Here is a 12,171-nt window from a genome sequence, read left to right on the forward strand (position 1 = left end):
GTTAAGATCCCTAAGCACCATATTAGCCATGAAACAAGAGTTATTAAACTGACAATTCTGGCAGAGTCCTTTAGTAAAAAATTGAAGACTAAAACACTGCAGGGTTCTTTTCTGTTTACCTATGGACACACAGTATAATACAGAATGTCCTGGTGCTCCATTAACAGAGGACAAAATAGACTATGTAAACAATGTTGAGAAAATTATATTCTCTTAGTAATTGATATCAGAATTCTTCTTACAGCAAGCCCTACTTTTTCTGAGAAACACTAGTTTGATCAGATATGTAAGTAAGGGGTTAAGGATCAAAAGATATACTCAACATAACAAAAGATCACTACTAAACAAGCATTTGAAGGAGGGTAGATGCTGCTAACTGAAGGATCTTTGTTTGATGAGCACTGAGATAGGTTTGATTATAAAAACTGGGGAGGAAAATCTGGACTAGACCTCCATAAGAAATAAGAAATCTAAAGGTTGGGGGAAATCCAGAGGGAAAAAAACTATATAGCAAGAGAGACTTGAAGCTTCTTGGGGGAAAAGGGAAAAAATGGAATACCAGTTAGCAGCACTGGTAGCAGTGTATAACATGGCAACATTGAAGTCATTTGCAGTGAGGAGTGAACTCTCTACTACTACCAAACCTTTGGTATAGCCTACATTGCCCACTAATGCTTATGTATGAATAGACTGTCAAAGATGAGGACAAATGGTCAGCTGACCTCTGGAATGCACACTTACTGAACAATAGAATACTAAGCAATTTATTGCATAGACGGGTTCAGAGAAGATGCACAGTCCTTGTGGCCACATCTCTCTACCAAGGATAATCTAGGCTACATAAACTACTTTTAACTTCCCAAGGTATGAAACATGGTAATTCATAAATTATATTTTGTAATCCAAGGTAACCACCTCAAAGTTATCTATGGTAATGATACATAAGCACATGAACAAAATTTTACACAATTTGAGGAGAAAAAAAAGATCAATCTTGGGTAATTTTTCTCCCATTTGGAGTCTGAAATTTCTAATCATTACAAAAATAGTCACACATTTATATGTACAAATTTGATTTTGATAACTTGTATAAATAATCAGAGCCAAAATGTAGAAATGATCTGTCTAAACCTATTTTACAAATGAGAAGGTACAGAGAAACAGAATGACTTGCCCAAGGTCAAAAAGCTAGTTCAGCACTAAGCCTGAGAAAAGGACCTAGGTTTCTGGACTAACACTCTAATTCTCCTACACAAGCCATCCTGTATATCTGCAAATGAAGTAATGGAAATCTAAAAATGTAGACTTTTAAAAAGACAACACACAAGGCAGAGAGGCATGGAAGATGGTCACCAAAGAAAGCAGAAACTTCTTTTAGTGTCATTTCTTCCTCTGCCTACTCTACATAATTTGTGTTCTAAACTACCAAAGGTAAATGACCAAAAAAAGAGGAGGGAAGGAAAGGTAAAGAAGAAGAGAAAAGGAAGAAAAGCAAGAAATCCAACTTTTATTTTTTGTCTGAGACTAACAGAAAACAACAGTGAACTAACTGCAATTTCTGGCAATGCCAATTTCAAATACACGAGCTAAATAAAATATAATAATGAGCAGAGAAAACTAAGAGGATGTATTTTTAAAGATTCAGAAATTAAAGGTGGGGACTGGGGGTGGGTGGGTGAGCTCAGTATTCATTAGCTCCAAACTAGAAAACGCCCATCAATTTATGAGATGACACTGAATGAATGAAACAACTGCAAGCTGTCAACCAAAGCAAAAACAAAAAAAGCAAACAAACCACTCTGAAAGTAGGTTCATGGAAACGAAAAACAATTACTGAACTAAAATTTTCAAAAGAGACAATGAATAGCCAAATAGATACCACAGTTAAAACAATAAACAAAACAAAACAATAAATGAGATCACTTTGAGGAATTCTTTTAGAACTCAGGTCTTTCCTCATCTTGATTCCAAACATACAAACCCACCCATGTTGGTACCCATCCTATCCTCATACCTTTCTGTTATAACAGAGTACTCTCTGTCCTCGCACTTAAGTTAAATCCCTCTGTTAGAGCTTTGGAGCCCATGCTTCAAAGGAATCTTACACAATTTATGTGTCTTCCCAGGAATAATAACATTATTATCCTCTTTCACTCCTTTATATTCAACCTCCCCCTTTCTATTGGAGTACAACTTTTAAAGACACTCAAATGTCATCCATTAAAAATAAGTCTTTAGGGCTTCCCTGGTGGCGCAGTGGTTGAGAGTCCGCCTGCCGATGCAGGGGACGCGGGTTCCTGCCCCGGTCCGGGAGGATCCCACATGCCGCGGAGTGGCTGGGCCTGTGAGCCATGGCCGCTGAGCCTGCGCGTAGGGAGCCTGTGCTCCGCAACGGGAGAGACCACAGCGGTGACAGGCCCGTGTACGGCAAAAAAAAAAAAAAAGTCTTTAGGTGACTCATTCCCCTCTAGCTACCTCCTGCCTCTTTCTTTCCCCTACAGTTCAAAGTCTTTTTAAAAAAAGTGTTGATGCTCCGAACTGTTGTCTGGCCATTCCATCAAAACAAGCTCCTCCAAGCTTAACCCAATGGACATTTTGGCCCTTGTCTGACTGACTGCTCAGAGCAGCACTCAACACAATACTCCTTGAAACACTCTTCCCATTGGCTTTTCAAGATGCTACACACTCCTAGCTTTCCTCCTACCCTAGCTTTTCCATCCTTGTCTTATTTGCAGGCCCATCCTCATCTCTCAAGCCATTAAATATTAGCATTCAAGGCTTAGACCTAGGCCCTCTTCTCACTCTATGCTAGCTCCCAAGGTACTCTTTCATATCGTTTTTTCTTCTTTTTTCTTTCATGGTTTTTGCCAGTGAATGGCACCATCATTCATCAAAGTGAATAGAAACCAAGGACATATCTTTGATACCTCTTTCTACTTTATCTCCCATCAGTCCAACATCAAGTTCCATGGATTCTACTTCTTAAGTATTCTCAAATCTGCCCAGTTTTTTCTCTAACACCATAGTCTTCAAGGTACCATCATCTTTCAATGCATTATTCTATACCAGCCTCCTATTTTGTCTCTTCACATGCATGCTGGCCTCCCTCCAATTCATTCTACAAACTGCAACCTTAGTAAACTTTTCAAAATACAAATATCAGTGATCGTTTTGTAATCTACAGAAATATCAAGTCACTATGTTGTGCACCAGCAACTAACATAGTGTTGCAGATCAATTATACTTCAAAGAAAACAAAAAACCCAAAAAACAAACTCACAGAAAAAGAGATCAGATTTGTGGTTACCAGGGGTGGTGGGAAAGGGAATTAAATGGATGAAGGTAGTTAAATGGTACAACCTTAACAGTTACAAGATAAGTAAGTACTAGGGATGTAAGGTACAATGTGACTAATTAACACTGCTGTATGCTATATTTATGTTTTTAAGATAGTAAATCCTAAGAGTTCTCATCACAAGAAAAAAAATTTTTTTTGTACCTACATGAGATGACACATGTTCAACTAAATTTACTGTGGTAATCATTTCATGATGTATGTAGGTCAAATCATTATGCTGTATACCTTAAACTTACACAGTGCTGTATGTCAATTATATCTCAATAAAACCAGAAGAAAAAAGATAATATAATACAAATTTCACTGTATCACTTCTATACTAAAAGTCATTCAATGGCTTTCCTCTCTTTGGGGGGATAATGAACTGCTTAATATGGCTCACATGAAAGCCCTGAGTAGTCAGGCGCCCATCAACCTTCTCCAGACTTACCTTACTTCATAATGCGTCGCCCCAATAACATTCTCTACTCCAACTGTAAGGGCTTTCTTACAGTACCTAGTACTTGTCACGTCCCCTTCCTCCAAATAACATAAACAAATGCCACTTCCTCTATAAAAAGCTATTCCTTCCTCTCTTACTCTACCCAATTCATACTCATTCTTCAGATTATTAACTCAAGTATCAGGTCTTCTGGAGAGCCTCCTTTGAATACTCTGGATTCCCCTAGCACAGCAGACCTTCAATAAACACTTGCTGAATGAATTAGCTCCAAAGAAAAAGCAGATGCAAATATTAAAAATTTGGTAACAGAATGAGTATACCCAGGGAATAAATATAAACATAAAAAAATAAGACTTTCTGATGGACAAAACAGAGAAGCTATAATCAAAGAAAGAAATTTTTCCCTCAGTAGAAGTCTTCAAACTTACAAAGCTCACTGAATATCTAGGAGGATTAATTGCTAAAAACCCACCCCTATTTACCCACAACTGAAGAAATTCAAGGAAAAGAAAAAAAAAAAAACTATAACATAAGCTTCTAGGAAAATCTTGGGTAATCTTCAAAGGAAAGAGTATCAAATTAGTATCAGCCATTGCCAACTATAAAACTGAATCCTAAAGTAGAGAATAAACAGAGTTCTAAGAGTTAAGGTTAATTACATAATCATCCAAACTATTATTCATGTGTATAGGGGGAAAGACATTTTAAGATATATAAGGACTCAAAAAAAAAAAAAGATATATAAGCACTCAAAGCATATACTCATACTTTATGGAAAATTCAAGAAAAAATTCCAAACAAGCAAACATCTATTATGTTTTAAAACTATTAAGTTCATCTCTAAGACTTGTCATTAGTTTAACTTTTTAATAACATTACAGAAAAATAACCTTCTTAAAAATACTGATCTAGAAAAACAAAATCCCAATATATAAAGTAAAAGAACTTGGGAAGTGGCCCAATTATCCAAGTTAACACTAGGAAGACACTCTCATGTCTTTAGAGTTATTCTCACATCAACAGCAAAGCACATATAAATCAAAAAACAAACAAAAAATCTTTCATAAGACTAAACTTAAAAGTTACAGATCTATCCAATATGAGACTTTGGACAAGTCCTTTAGCTTAATATCTAACTTTCCTTACTGATAAATAATCAACCTTGATTAATTAACAAGGTAATTGTTCTGAGAAATGTATAAGAAATTAAGTGAGAAGATTAAAATTTTAGGAATACCTACATAAATGGCATTAGTAAATTAATACTTTAGTCTAAAATCATGCTAATGAATTCCCATTTAAAAACTTATTCTCAATACCAAGATGATGATTATGAGATAAATAAGATTATTTTACTACAGAAAAGTCAACTTTTAAAGAAGGAAAAAAGAAAAAAGCAGCTACCAACTAAGACTACAAATTGGTAGCCTGAATTTGACCTTCACATATATTGTTAGTTCCTCTCCCCAAGCAACATGCATTCTCCAGAGTCCCCACTACTCCTTACTGACCATATCTAGACCATTTCATCCACTTTTCCACCATGGCATCTGAGTTTGCATCATTTGGTAAAGAGGACAATACCTGTGATTGTAACAGCATACAATCCATGAGGATTTACTCTAATCTGATCTTTCACTAATGTGGCCACCTCATCCCAAAGTAGCAGTATAGTAGACTGAATAATGGCTCCCAAAGACATCAGGCCTTAATCACGTAAACATTACCTCATTTGGAAAAAAGAGGTCTGTGTAGATGTGATTAACTTAAGAAACTTCTGATTGGGGGGGTTGGTGGAGAATATCTGGGGTTATACTGGGGTCTCTAAATGCAATCACAAGTGTCATTATAGAGGCAGAAGAAAAGCTGACACACACAGAGGAGAAGGTGATGTGAAGACAGAGCAGAAAGAGATCTGAAGATGCTGGCCTTGAAGATTACAGTGATGTGGCTACAATCCAAAGAATGCTGACAGCCACCAGAAGCTGGAAAAGGAAGGGAATGCATTTTTCCCCTAAAGCCTCCAGACTGAGCACATTCCTGCAGGCTCAATGAAACTGATTTTGGACTTGTGACCTCCAGAACTATAAGAAAATAAGTGTGTATGAAAAATCAGAAACTAGAATATAAAAAGCATTAACAGAGCTAAGGAATGAAATTTAAGAGATAAAACATTATTGTATTATTTTAAATAACACGAAAAGCAATAATGAGAAGTAAAGAACTTATAGAAAACAAGTTACAAGAAGTAAAAACCAAAATAAGAAAAATCATCCAGTATGAAGATAGTAAGAATAAAGAGGTAAAAGTGAGTAGATTAAAGACACACGCACTGTAGATTCAACAGTTTATTAGTACACTGTAAAATGAAAATCAAATAATGGAAGAGAAATTAAAACCTCAAAGAAGAAATTAATCCTAAACTGAGAGAAAATTTGAACTTGATGATTCAAGGCATTCATCAAGTACTAGATAATTTTAGTAGAAACTGACCAATACCACAGCATAATTTGGTGAAGATAATGAATTTCAAGAATATAAGAATTTAGGGGAGGGATAAATTGAAAGCTTGGGATGAACACACACACACACTGCTAAATATAGATAACCAACAAGGACCTATTGTGTAGCATAGGGAACTCTACTCAATATTCTGTGATAACCTATATGAGAAAAGAATCTAAAAAAGAATGACTATATGTATATGTATAACTAAATCACTCTGCTGTACACCTGAAACTAACACAACATTATAAATCAACTATACTCCAATAAAATTAAAATATTTAAAAAAATGAAGGAAAAAAAATGAGAATTTAGACAAATAAAACATGCCAAAAAATAAAAACAAAAACAAACCAGGCTGGCCTCAAACTTCTTTGCAATGTCAGATGATAGGCAATAATGAACTAATACCTATAAATGTTGAGGGTAAAGGGGTATATTCCAAGAAATCTAGACCCAGCAATGTTGGCATTTATTATGAAGATAATAGAAAGATATTATCAAATATGCCAGCACTAAAGAAGTATATCATACATGTACCATTTCTGAAAAATCTGTTTAAAGACAGATTAATGCTATCAAGAGATTAATCAAAACAAGAAACTCAATAGTGGAGATGTCCTAGTATATAGGGCTTTGGGGTGGGCAAAATATACTAAGCAAATACAACCAAAAAGAAACCAAGGGTTGCAATTTTAATATCAGACAAAGGCAAGCATAAGGAATAAAGCAATAACGAGGATGGGTATCTTTTTAAATTGATATGGATGTTGTCTAAAATTATAATTTAACTTACAAATTTTATGTGCTAAATAACTATTTTTATGCCAGATAATTCATAGCACACCTATCAAAAACACTATATGCTGAAATCAAAACTATGTATTGTGTTCAAACACACTTAAAAACACTAATTAAAACTCAAATATTTACTGAATTGTACATTGAAAAACAAAAGCTTTATAGCTTTTCCTAATGCACTCCCACCGATCTCACCCTGGGGACCAAATAAAAGAAAGAAAAAGAAAGGAAACAAATGATACCATATTATCTAACTTGAATACAACAAACAGTAGATACTGGTAACAATAAAAGAAAACTTCAAACATCTGGAAATTGCTTTAAAAGGCATGCTTCTAATCAACTTTTCATTGAGTTTGTATATTTTTACAATTACAAAATATTTAGAAACAATAATAATAAGAAAAATCTCATATCAAATTCTATGAGATGTAACCAAATCTTATTCATGGAAACTCATAGTTTCTTAGTAAAAAAGTGAAGGCCAGTATACTAAATATTCAATTCAAGAAGTAAAAACAACAACCATACACATACACACAAAACCTAAGGAAAGCTGAAGGAATATGTTATGAAAAATTAAGGTAAATATGATAATTACATGAGAGAAAAATGATTAAAATAGGTAAACCACTAGTTAGCCTAATTGAGAAAAACTACAATTCAAACTTAGAAACCAAACAGGCTAAACTCATCTCACAGGTAGGTGTTTTTCGTTTTGTTTTTTATGAAACATACTGTATAATTCTTTGTCAATAAATATGAAAATATGAAGGAAATTGACAATGCTCTAGGAAAACAAATTACCAATTTTCTTTTTCCCCTCAAGAAGTGACGGAATAAAGACCAGTAACTCTGGAACAAAATGAGAAAGTTATCAAAGAACTATCTTTAGAAAAAGCTCCAGGGCTCACAAGAAACAAAAAGCAAAAAGGCTGAAGAACAATTCGAGGTTAAAGACCGAAAAAATATGACAACCAAGTGGAATGTGTGATTGTGCGCTGGCTTATATGTATTTGTGTGAGCAAAGAGAATATGCATGTGTGCACATAGAGGGAAAAAAGAGTTTATAAAAAAATGTGGCAAAATGTTAACAACTGGTCATCTGGTAAAGATGGAAGTTCACTGTATTCTTTTTTTTATATTTTCTGTAAGTCTGAATTGTTTTCAAAATAAAGTTATTAAAAATAAAAGTGCATTAGGCAAGACAATTTCACAACCAAGATGTTTTACGCCTTAAAAGAACATGTAACTCCCAAATTACCTAAACTACCTAAAGAACAGAGAAAAAAACTTACCACTTTTTATGAACATACACAATCCTGACGTAAAATTTGACAAAGATAGCACTAAAAAAATAAAACTATAGTCCAAACACATTCATTAATACAGATGCAAAAAACCCCAAGTAAAATATAACCATATATTACGGAATAAAGACAAATAACGCTAATTACTTACAAGTTACCAAGTAGGGTTCATTTTAGGAATTTAAATACATTCGGCAGCCCATTAATATAAGTCACCTCTTTAAAAGTTAAAAGGAGAAAAATCGGGCTTCCCTGGTGGCGCAGTGGTTGGGAGTCCGCCTGCCGATGCAGGGGACACGGGTTCGTGCCCCAGTCCGGTAGGATCCCACGTGCCACGGAGCGGCTGGGCCCGTGAGCCATGGCCGCTGAGCCTGCGCGTCCGGAGCCTGTGCTCCGCAAAGGGAGAGGCCACGACGATGAGAGGCCCGCGTACGGCAAAAAAAAAAAAAAAAAAAGGAGAAAAACCATATGATCGTCTCTGCATAGGCTATGATATGATAATACATATTTCAAGCCAGAAGGGAAGCATAGTGATTAGAACAGTTCCCAAGAAAGAAACAAGAACAAAGATACCTGCTCGTATCTCTATTATTTAGCAATGTCTAGAAATACTGATCAATGCAGTCACATTAAAAAAAAAAAGCATAAAATTATGAGATCATATTATTACTTGCAGATAACGATTATGTGATGGCAAACTCAAAATCTAAAACACTGTTAGAAGAAAAAGTTCAAGAAGGCTATGTGACTAAAGAAAATTATATAAGAAAACTATTAACAATAATAATTTAGAAAATAAATAAAAATGTCAGCAAAGGTATATCTGAATAATGAACAAGAAATATTCATGACCTTTAAGAGCCTCAGAATACAAGACATTCCTTTTTCTGAGATAGGAAGATTCAATATGGTAAAGACATTTTTCATCCCTTTATTAATAATAAATTCAATATAATCACAACTGGGTCTTTTTGTTCCCAGACCTTGATGAAATGATTCCAAAATTCATTATGAAAGATTAAATGTATGAGAACAGACAAAACATTCTAAAAACCATGAGAATTTGCCATACCTAATATTAAAACAATTTCAAATTATGGTATTTAAGAGGGAATACTACTGCAGGATAAACTGATCAGTGGAATAGAACCAAGACTCCAGAAAGAGCTGCAGGAACAAAAATTCAATAATTGGTGTTAGAACGGCTGGCCTATTCCACTCCTGCCCTCCCATGGAGGAAAGCTGAATCCCTATCGTGGATCTTAAAAAAACACCAGCTGATTAAAGATTTAAGTTTGAAATACTAACAATAAAATCATACAAGTACATCTAGGCAAATATTTCTATAATCTTATGGTAGGAAAGGACTTTCTAAGTATGCCACAATGGCAAAAAGGAAAAGACTGACTGACTCCAAAGGAATAAAAAGTAACTCCAGAGAAATAAAACTTCTGCACTATAAAACAAAGCTCATAAGCCTGAAAAGCAAATATATATGATAAAGTTAATATTCCTAAAATAACAAAAGTCTTATAAGACAACAAAATGAACACTTTAAAGGAGAAGAAACGGACAAAGAACACGAACAGACAATGAAATTCATAAAAGAATGCAAGTGGCCAATAATATATGGAGCAATGACGAATCTCACTAGCCATTAAAAATAAACTTATTTTTCACACATTACTTTATCAAAGATCAAAAATTTATAACGTCCACTATTGGCAAAGGAGTAAAAAAAATATACTTCTCGTACATAGGAGAGCAAACTGGTACCTTTCTGAAGGCTATGTATGATATATAATACATTAATTTTAAATGATGATTTCCATTAAAATGGTTTTGTATATTCACACTTTGAAGTGTTCCTCTGTTCCAAATGTATTTTTAAAATACATTACTATAAAACAGAAAATTAAGAAGACCAAGCCCCCTGCTAAAGATAAACTCCTGAAATACAAAGCACTTGGTGAAACTTAAACTGTGACTCGCCTGGGCTCAACTAACAGAGATGCACAGAAGTCCGCATCCTGTAGGGATAGTAACAGAACTAAAAATGCCCCCATGCAAGGCTGGGATAGAAACCAGCCTCACTGAAACGAATGCCTGTGGTGGAGGGGCTCTCTTGCTTGTAAAAGGAGGAGGGAAAAGCTACTTACTAGCCATTGCCAGGGAATTTAGTTTAAATGAAATTACGTGCTCCTTCAACAGAAGCACACACCTTCTTTAAGTCTGTATTTCTTGGAGAGATAAGCCTGATCCTGATGTTATCAAGAATCAGGGGAACCAAGCCTCTAATATAAGACATGGTTTCAGTCTGGGCACCCCAGAGCCAAGGTAAAGGTGCATGCAAAAAAAACACTGGATAAGAAGGGTGAAAAGAAAGAAAACAAAAAAATTCTATCTAATATGAAACCAAACTCCAAAACACACCGGGACAACTAAACTAAGATGGACAGCCAACAAACATCAAAAATTATAGGAATTCCATCTAGAAGAAAAAGTAGCAATCAGAAAATAACTTAAAATGTGTATGTTTAGGATCCTTCCAAAGCTAAAAAGAACAACAGACAAGAAGGGGGTAAAAGGATAATAGCAGGGCTTCCCTGGTGCGCAGTGGTTGAGAGTCTGCCTGCCAGTGCAGGGGACGCAGGTTCGAGCCCTGGTCCGGGAAGATCCCATATGCCACGGAGCAACTAGGCCCGTGAGCCACAACTACTGAGCCTGCGCGTCTGGAGCCTGTGCCCCGCAACGAGAGGCCACGACAGTGAAAGGCCCGCGCACCGCAATGAAGAGTGGCCCCCGCCTGCCGCAACTAGAGAAAGCCCTTGCACAGAAACGAAGACCCAACACAGCCAAAAATAAATAAATAAATTTATTAAAAAAAAAAAAAAAGAATAGCAGAAGTCAAACCAGAATAGGTGGCAATGAGTGAGTGAGAGAACCTGAACATGAGAAAGTATTCACTGAGAAAAGCAACCGAGGCCACATAAAGTAGCTGAACAAAGTCAAAGTGTGAATCAGTAAATTGGAAAATGTACCTAGGAACTGCCTAGAACAAAACACAGAGACTAAGGATTAATAAAAAAGCAATATTCGAAGATATAAAGGCTAAGGAATTTCCTAGAACTGAACTTCAGATCAACAATCTATTTCAAAGAGTGCCTACAGATAACACAACATACACATACCTAGGCATACCATGGGAATGTGTTCAGAACATCAAGTATGGTAAAACAAACAAATACTAACATTTATATCATACTTGAAATATGCAGGGCTCTAAATGCTTTACATCTATTAATGCAATCATCACAACAACCCCTATAATACAGATACTATTTCATTACCTCTGTTGAGAACTTGCCCAAGGTCACACAGTAAATAGTGGTGACAGAATACGGAAAAGGAATCCTTTTAAAAACTACCAGAGGAAAAAATTACATACAAAGGCATAACAATTAGGTAGAGACCAGACTTCTCAGAGTTCCAAGTTTGCCAAGTTTCATAATACAATGAAATAATATCTTGAGGGTGCTGATAGGAAGTGGGAAAAAAACTATTAATCAAGAATTTTTATTTGCAAAAAAAAAATGTACTGTGTAATAAAATATACTTTCAGACAAAAACTAAGGACATTTACAAGCCATACTCTGTTGGTAAAAAAATTACTAAAGGATATACTTTAGCAAGAAGAAAGGTGAATCCAAGAGATACAAGGAACAATAAATTCAAAAACCGGTAAAATATAGTGG

General features: G+C 35.2%; 1 protein-coding gene across 2 annotated transcripts in view; it reads right to left on the reverse strand.

The window, feature by feature from the left end:
* PPM1A (protein phosphatase, Mg2+/Mn2+ dependent 1A) overlaps positions 1 to 12,171 on the reverse strand; it is a 49,198-nt gene that overhangs the window by 20,452 nt on the left and 16,575 nt on the right. The window lies entirely within an intron of this gene.

Source organism: Grampus griseus, assembly GCF_964374135.1.
Source record: "Grampus griseus genome assembly, chromosome: 2".
NCBI classification, from domain to species: Eukaryota; Metazoa; Chordata; class Mammalia; order Artiodactyla; family Delphinidae; genus Grampus; species Grampus griseus.